The sequence below is a fragment of the Pteropus medius genome, unplaced genomic scaffold (genome assembly GCF_902729225.1).
Source record: "Pteropus medius unplaced genomic scaffold, Ma_sr-lr_union100, whole genome shotgun sequence".
Classification (NCBI taxonomy): domain Eukaryota; kingdom Metazoa; phylum Chordata; class Mammalia; order Chiroptera; family Pteropodidae; genus Pteropus; species Pteropus medius.
This window is the reverse complement of record NW_024356335.1, coordinates 4,790,985-4,799,847: the sequence shown is the minus strand read 5'-3', so window position 1 is coordinate 4,799,847 and position 8,863 is coordinate 4,790,985. Positions and strand designations below refer to the sequence as shown.

Sequence of the window (8,863 nt, the reverse complement as noted above, 5' to 3'; positions counted from 1 at the left end):
TCTGTCTCTCTGTCTCTCTGTCTCTCTCTCTCTCTCTGTCTCTCTCATTACACTGCTTGTTTGTTTGGTCTTTTGGGCTTCCACCCCCTATTATCGAAGCAATAAACACTCCTGATGCGAAGTCTGGAAAGCACAGAGACCTCACGCTGTGGTGTAATTGATCCATTTCCACACCCACCCGGTCCCCTCCAGACAGACGTGCAGGCCCATAGTCACCCTCACTGCTGCTTGAAGCATGGGGGGTTGCATCCTGGAGCAAGGGCAAGGAGTGTCTCTGCAGCCCACCACGGTTTTGCAAGTCTTGGGTGGCTTTTAACTCAGCGCCCAGTGACATCCATCATAGCTGTCATCTGGGGGCATCTGCTGTGTGCCGGTGCCAGGCTGACAGCCTACTGCCCCTCATCCTGCCAACCCTCTGAGATGTGCTGTCGTCTCCATTTTTCAGATGAGAAGACTGAGGCTCAGGGAAGCTGGGCAGCTTGTCCAAGGTCTTACATCTGTCTGGGCTCAGCACGGCCCTGCCTCCTCCGGAGCGGCATTTCCATAGCCCCCCAGCTATTTATCTGCCCGAGCCCTGACAACGCTCAGACAGAAACAAGAGGCTGCACTGAGCAAGGTCCACCCACTACGTAAAAGCCTCCTGTGCAGGCAGACCCTGAGGCCAACTTGTATTTTCACCTTAACTGAGATCCCAGAGGTTTCCATAAACCGGGTTTGCTTGAAGCATGGGAAGCAGGATTAACTAAGTCTGGGCGGTTTCCATGGAGCCCAGATTGTGCAAAACAACATTTAGCCTCTCCCAGGGATGCAGGGACCAAAGGCTGGAGAAAGAGCCCCCAGCCCCTAAGGAGGCACCTAGGAGATCACACATGAAGCAGGGAGGCCACCAGCATCAACAAGACATTTGGATCCACGGACAATCCCAGCTGGTGACACACGGGCCACCGGGTACCACTGTCCATTCTTTCTGAGCTTCTCCCGGCCGGGAGAACACACTTGTCATCGGCATGCTGGCTCTGCCCTCCCTGGGCCTGGCTGCAGCTGCCGTGCCCGGCGCTTCACTCCCCAAGACTTCTAGGTCCAGGAGGTGCCGAGGAGACAGAATTTCACTGTCAAGCAGGGAATTCCTCAGGGTTTCCAATGCAATCATTCATTCATTTATCTCTTCACTTATTCATTCATCCCATGTAGTCATCACAAAGCTTTTAATCGTTAGGCCTCTTCTCATCAGTGCCTAAAGCGTTGGGAGCCGTCATCCCCCAACCCCAAATCCCCTAAACCATCACCGACCCTCCATAGTCCAGATTCCGACGGGATAATGGGATGAAATGAATCACATATCTACACAATACCTTTTCTGGGCATCGGATTCGACTAGACAATATCTTCAGTACTAACAGCAAGAGCTGGCACGAAGCTCTTTCCATGGGCTCAGTATGTTGTACATTATCCCATTTACAACAGCCCCAAGAGGGAGGTGTTATTATTATGAGACACTGTATTCATTCATCAGTTCTTCCAACAAATTCTTATTGAGCATGGACTCCACACCCCCAACCCTAGGCCTGTGCAGGGGAAACCCAAGGTGAATAAGGTGGACTTGCTACAGGGCATGGTGGCCAGCCTCCAAGGTGGGGCTGTCCCTGGCCACCCAACAAGAGATCACATTTCCCAGTTTTCTTGCAACTGAGGGTACCGATGTGATCAGGTTCTGGCCAGTGGCATGTGACTGCAGGTGATGTGTGCAACTTCCTGTCCTGCCCTGCCCTTAAAGGAAGAGGGGACCTCTTTCTCACCTCTCCTTCCTGCTTTAAAGAAGATGCACTAGCAGGAACGGGAACCACCATTTCAAATCACAAGGTGGAAGCTGTGTGTTGAGGACCACAGAATGGCCAGCGAGCAGGAGTCTGGGTCCCTGACCCTGTGGAGCCACCATATCAACCTTGGGCTGTGCACGTTGGGGACTGGTTATCAAGTTTAGGTCACTGCTGTTTGGGGCTATGTTACAGCAGCTGAACCTGTATCGTAACATACGGTCACCACAATGCAGCAGACTTGATTCCAGTTTTGCCTTCAAACGACACAGGCTAGTGTCATCCACACATCCGGCCCTCCAGGTGGCTTCACAGAGGGTGAGGGACGGGACCGTTACTCTCAGAGAGTGTCCGTTACAGTTGAGGGGGCACGACAGGTGTACGGCGACTCCAGAGAGCCCGTGATGTTTCCGGGGGACGTGGAGAGCTACAGAGGTTCCGAGGAAAGCAAAGGAAAAAGAGATGCATCGTGAGCGACGGAAGGGGCCCCACGAGGCTCCTGGGAGGTCGCCTCTCCTTCCGACTTGGACAGTCAGCAGCACACACAGGCTGGGTCGTTTCTCTGGGGAAAGTGTGTGAGCGGGTACGGTGCCTTTGTGTGGTGTGCAAGAGAGACACTCTGGGTTTCACGTGGAGGGGAAACCCAAGCCCAAACTGCCAGGCCAATGGAGGCGAGTTCACCATATCGCCATGAAGCCCTGGGTCAGGTTCCTGCCCCCTCTCCTGCCTCGGTCTCTCCATCTGGTAAACAGGAGTTTTCTACATACGATCATTTGCACATTTTAATGCAATGGAATTCTGTCTACGTACAAAGCGGTCCACCAGGAATTACGTTTTGCCTTTGAGATTTGACTTTCACTTTGATGTGCAGTGGGATTTTATCACCGTGGTCAGGCACGCCTCTATCAATAAACAAAAGGCTTCTCCTTAATGGAACGCAAAGAACTATCAAGCACTGGCCGCCCACTTACCCCATGTGCAAATAGATATTCGTCCCGCCTCCCCCTAAAGCAAAGGAGAGCCCCGAATCATTGGCCCATCGCCTTCTAACACATCATGGATTATCTGCTTATATATTAAGTTTGGTGTTTAAGTCAGTGTATTAGTTTCCTGTTGCTACTGTAACAAATATCCACACACTTGGTGGCTTAAAACAACACAAATTTATCCTCTTATAATTCTGGCCAAAGTCTGAAATGAGTCTCACTGGGCTGAAATCACTGCTGTTCCTTCCGGAAGCTCCCAGGGAGAATTCATTCCCTTGCCCTTTCCAGCGTCTGGAGGCCGCCTGCATGGTCCGCTCGTGGACTCCTCCCACCAAATGCATCGTGCCAGCCTCGATGTCCATCGTCACCGCTCTCTCTGACTCTGACCTTTCTGCCTCCTTCCTACAGGGACATTGGGCCCACCCAGACAATCCAAGACAATCTCCCCATCTCAGAAGTCTTAACTTAATCACATCTGCAAAATCCTTTTTGTTTCACAAAATAACATATTAACAGGTTCTGGGGATTAGGATATGGATGTCTTCGGGAGAGGGAGTGGGTCATTATTCTGTCACTGTCCTTCCAGTAGAATGTAAGCCCCCGAGGACAAAGGATTTTCCCTGATTTGCTCACTCGTGTGCCCCAAGAACCTGGAACAGGCCTGGCACATAGTAGGAACTCAATGACTATGTGGCAATGCGTGAATACATGAATGAAAGTGTTGTAAATTCCACAGAGAAGTCTTTACACACTGTAACTAGAACCAAGGAGCCCAATTCCCAGGCCAGTTCTGACTAGGGGGAGCAGGACAGTAGCTTCTCACCTGCTGGGGCCCGAAGGTCACCGGGGAGAGGGTGATTGAGGCATAACATGTATCTTTGCCACCTCGGAGGACGGTCTGTCAGCAGAGACATGAATCGAGCAGGTTCTGCGGGTGATGGAGAGTGGGCAGGAGCTGTGCCAGCTACTGAGAGGCAGAGCGATGCTGTGGCAGTGCCAAGGGACGCCTCCCGTCTCCGGAATGTGGGAGAACTTTTCCTTGTGACTGTTTAAGCAAGTACATTCAGGGCAGCGGAAAGCTCTGCCCTAACTGAGCTTGGGAGTGACCAGATGAAGACGTGACCAGCTGGATTCTACGTGAACAGTGGCCGTGGTTTGTTGTAATGCCGATTGACCTGTTTAGTGCTGTTCTGGATCTCTGTTTGCTTGTTTGTTTCAGTCTGGAGTGTTTTTTTAGGTGGAATTTACATGTAATGAAATGCACAAGTATCACCTGTGTAATTTAAGTTTTAACACATGCATGCACCTGTGTAACCCACACACTTATCAAGACATAGAACCATTCCATCACCCCAAAAAGTACCTTTGTGTCTTCCCAGACAATCCTGCACTTCTGGAGGCAACCAATATTCTGATTTTTTTTTTTTTCAGCATTATATAGTATTGCCTGTTGCGGAACTTCGTATAAATGGAGTCATCCAATTTGTGAGTTTTTGTCTCAGGCTTTTTTTATTCAACATCATGTCTGCGTGATTCATCTGGGTTGTATGTATTCACAGTGCATCCTCATTTTACGAATGAGTTATATTCCATGATATGGATATACCACAATTTGCATATCCATTCTCTTAGTAACGGACATTTGGGTTGTTTCCAGTTACGGGGTATATAATACTGCTATAAACATTTGCATATAATGTTTTCGTGAGCATGTGCACTTACTTCTTTCAAGAAAATCTCTAGACGTAGAATTACCGAGTTATGGGGTAGGTGCATGTTTCACTTTACAGGAAACCGATAAAACTTCTTCCAGAATACTTGTAACATTTTGTGTTCCCATCAGCAATTTTTGAGTGTTCTGCTTGTTCCACGTCCTTACCAACATTTGGCATTGTCAGCCTTTTAAATTTTAATCATAAAATATCTTAATCACGAGATACTGTGGTAGTATCTCACGGACTTTAATTTGCATTTCCCAGGTAACTAACGATGCTGAGTGCTTTTAAAGGTGCGCATTGGCCTTCTGTCTACATTCTTTTGTGAAGTGTCTATTCAAATCTTTTGACATTTTTAACTGGGCATCTGTCCTTTGAGTTGTAGGCTTACCTGTATAATCCAGATACCAGCCCGCTATCAGATATATGTTTTGTAATATTTCTTTTTTTTACCAATTTTGTGGTTTCCCTTTCATTTTCTTAATTATTAAAATTATTAAATTCTTAATTATTAAGAATTATTAAAGTTTTCAATTTTGACAAAATCAAACTTAAATTCATAAGAAACTGATCTGAAAAGACTGCATACTCTATAATTCAAACTATGTAATATTCCGGAAAAAAACAACACTATGAAGACAGTAAAAAGACCAGTGGCTGCCGGGGGTTAGGCAGAAGGAGGGATGAATAGATGGGGCACAGAGGATTTTTAGGGCAGTGAAAATACTCTATGTGATACTGTAACGATAGATACATGTCATTATACATTTGTCCAAACCCGTAGAATATACAGAACCAATAGTGAACCTTAATGTAAGCTATGGACTTGGCGTAATAATGACGAGTCAATGTAGGTTCATAAATTATAATAAATGCTTACACTGCCACTATGTGATAGGGATGTTGATAATGGGGGAGGATAAGCATGTGGGGGGGAGGGGTATATGGGAAATCTCAATAAATTTTGAAGAATAAATTTTGAAGAATTGAAACCAAACAGAGTGTGTTCTCTAACCATAAGAGAATCAAAGTAGAAATAAATAACAGAAAGATAAGAAGGAAATCTCCAAACACTTGGAAACTAAACAGTGCACTTCTAAATTATCTATAGATCAAAGAAGTCTCAAAGGAAATTGAAAAAATACGTAGATCTAAATGAAAACAAAAACAGCATATTAAAATTTGTGGTGCTCACTTCAGCAGCATATATACTAAAACTGGAACAAAATTTGTGGGATGCAGCTAAAGCTGTGTGGTGAGGGAAATTTATAGCACTAAAAATGCTTATTTTTAGAAAGAGATAAAGTCTCAACTCATTCAGCTAATCTTCTACCTTAAGACGCCAGACTTTAGAAACAGTTTTATGTGAATGAAATATCCCACCTAGAAAGTATGAACTTTAAATCCAATTTTGATCTAAAGTATTATACTGGTAAAATAAAAAAAAAGAGAGAGAGAGAAAGAAAGAAACAAACAAACTAGAAAAAGAAGAGCAAAATAAATCCAGAACAAACAGAAGGCAAGAAATAATAATAAATATAAAAGCAAAAATTGATAAAATTAAAATCAGAAAAACAATAGAGAAAAACCATAGAAATAAAAGGCTGGTCTTTTGCAATGATCAATACAATTGAGAAAACTTCAGCAAGACTAGCAAAGAAGAAAAAAAGGGAGAAAATGCAAATCACCAATACCTGGAATGGAACAGAGGATACTCTATAGACCCTGAAGACATAATAATAATAATAATAATAATAATAATAATAATGATGATGATAAGGATAATAAAGGAATATTGTGAACAGCTCTACACTCACAAATTTGACGAGTTAGATGAAATGGAGCACTTCCTTGGAAAGCACAAACAATCACAACTCACCCAATCTGAAATAAATAATTTGAATAACACTATAATTATTAAAAAGATATCGAATTCATATGAAGAGAAGGGAACACTTCCAATTCACTTTATGAGAGCAGTATTACTTTAATACTAAAACTAGATAAAGACAATACAAAAAAGAAAAATACAGACCAATATCCCTAATGAACATAAATGCAAAAATCCTTAACAAAATATTAGCAAACAAAATTTGGCAATATATAACAAGAATTATACAATGTAATCAAGTGGGGCTTATTCTAGGGATATAAGACTGGTTCAGTATTTGAAATCAATCAATGTAATAGTCATATTACATAACAATCAATCAACATAACAGTCTCAAGGAGAAAAATCACACAATCATATTAATTAATGTAGAAAGAAACTTTTAACACAATTCAACACTCAGTCATGAAATAACTCTATGAAAACTAGGAATAGAGGGGAATGTCCTCCACTTGATAAAGAACATTTACAAAAAAAAAAAAAATCTACAGATAACACACTTAATGGTGAACGATTAAACGCTTTCTTCCTAAGATTGGGAACAAGGTAAGGGTGCCCACTCTTGACAATCGATGTTTAGCTTGTTTAAGAAGTTCTAGCCAGAGCAATAAGGTAAGAAAGGAAAATAAAAGGCACATGGATCAGAAAGAAAGAAATAAAAACACCCTTCCTTGCAGATGATACAATTGTCTATGTAGAAAATCCCAAAAAGCTACATAAAATCTCCCATAACTAGGAAGTGAATTCAGCCAGGTCACAGGATACAAGATCAACACGCACACAAAATCAATTGTATGTCTATATAATAGAATGAACATATGGAAACTGAAATTTTAAATATAATATTTCTAATCGTTCAAAAAATAAAATATTTAGATATAAACAATAAAACATGTATAGAACTTGTGTGTTGAAAACTACAAAATACTGATGAAAGGAATTTTTTAAAGATCTAAATAAATGGAGAGGAAATCTCTGTTCACGGATTGGAGGAATCAGCACAGTAAAAATGTCAATTCTTTGAAATTCATACATAAGTTTAACACAACATTTATCAAAATCCAAGCAAATTTTTTAGATACAGACAATATTGCCCTAAAATGTATATGGAAAACCAAAAGAATTAGAATACCTAAAACAATTTTGAAGAATAATAAATGAGAGGAATCGCTGTACACGATTTTAAAACATACAGCTATGGTCATCAAGATTGTGTGTCATACTGGTGGAGGGATAGACACGTAGATCAACAGAACAGAATAGAGAATCAGAAAAAGACCCACACAAAAATACCCAAGTGATTTTTCAGAAAGGTGCAAAATAATGCAATGCAAGAAGGATAGCCTTTTCAACAAATGATGCTGGAACAATTGGACATCTATAGACCAAAAAAAAAAAAAAAGTAACCTCAAATTAAACTTCAAACCTTATATGAAAATTAACTCAGGATAGATTGCGAACTTAAACATAAAATTATAAAATTTTTAGAAAAAAATCATAAGAGAAAATCTTCAGTATCTGGAGTAAGCAGAGTTCTTACACTTAACACAAAGAGTATAATCCACAATAGAAAAAAAAGTGATACAGCGAACTTCATCAAAACTCGAAACTTTTGCTCTGCCAAAGACTCTGTTAAGAGAATGAAGAGACAAGTTATGGGCTTGGAGAAAATATTTGCAATTCACCTGTCTAACAAATAACTTATATCTAGATTATATTAAAATTCTCAAAACGCAACAGTAAAAAATATAAGTAATTCACTTAGAAAATGGGCCAAACGCATGAAATCATTGAAGAATATATAGGAATGGCAAAAAGGCACATAAAAAAGATGTTCAACATCACCAGCCTTTAGAGAAATGCAATTTTAGGCCACGATGAGAGATCACTACATAACTATTAGAACGGCTAAAATTTAAAAACAAAATAGTGACAACATCAAATGCTGGTGAGGATGCAGAGAAACTGGGTCATTCATACATTCCTGCTGGGAATGGAAAATAATACGGCCACTCGGGAAAACGGTTTGACAGTTTCTCAAAAAAAAAAAAAAAAACCCCGCAAAAAACCCACTCAACACATACTTACCATCTAACCCAGTAATCGAGCTTCTGAGCATTTATCTCAGAGAAATGAAAACTTATATCCATACTAAAACCTGCACATGAATGTTCATAGCAGCTTTATGTGTAATAGCCAAAAACTAGAAACAACCAAAATGCCCATCAGCAGGCCAATGGTTAAGCAAACCATGGAATAGTACTCAGCAAGAAAAAGGAATATTGACACACATAACTTGGATGGACCTCAAGGGCATCATCACATTGAGTGAAAAAGCCATTCTGCAAAGATGGAGAGCTCTACATGACCAAATGCAGATAGAGAACCGGTGAGTGGTTGCCAGGGGTTGGGGTAGGGGCAAGGGGTGAGTATGACTACCGAGGGGCAATAGGAGAG

General features: G+C 41.5%; 1 long non-coding RNA gene across 1 annotated transcript in view; it reads left to right on the top strand.

Annotated features, from left to right (window-relative positions):
* LOC120601761 (uncharacterized) overlaps positions 1-3,476 on the top strand; it is a 10,127-nt gene extending 6,651 nt beyond the window's left edge. Inside the window, exon 3 of the long non-coding RNA XR_005652550.1 lies at positions 446-3,476. This is a non-coding gene — a long non-coding RNA (uncharacterized LOC120601761). The remainder of the gene's footprint in view (positions 1-445) is intronic.
* Positions 3,477-8,863: the final 5,387 nt, after the last annotated feature.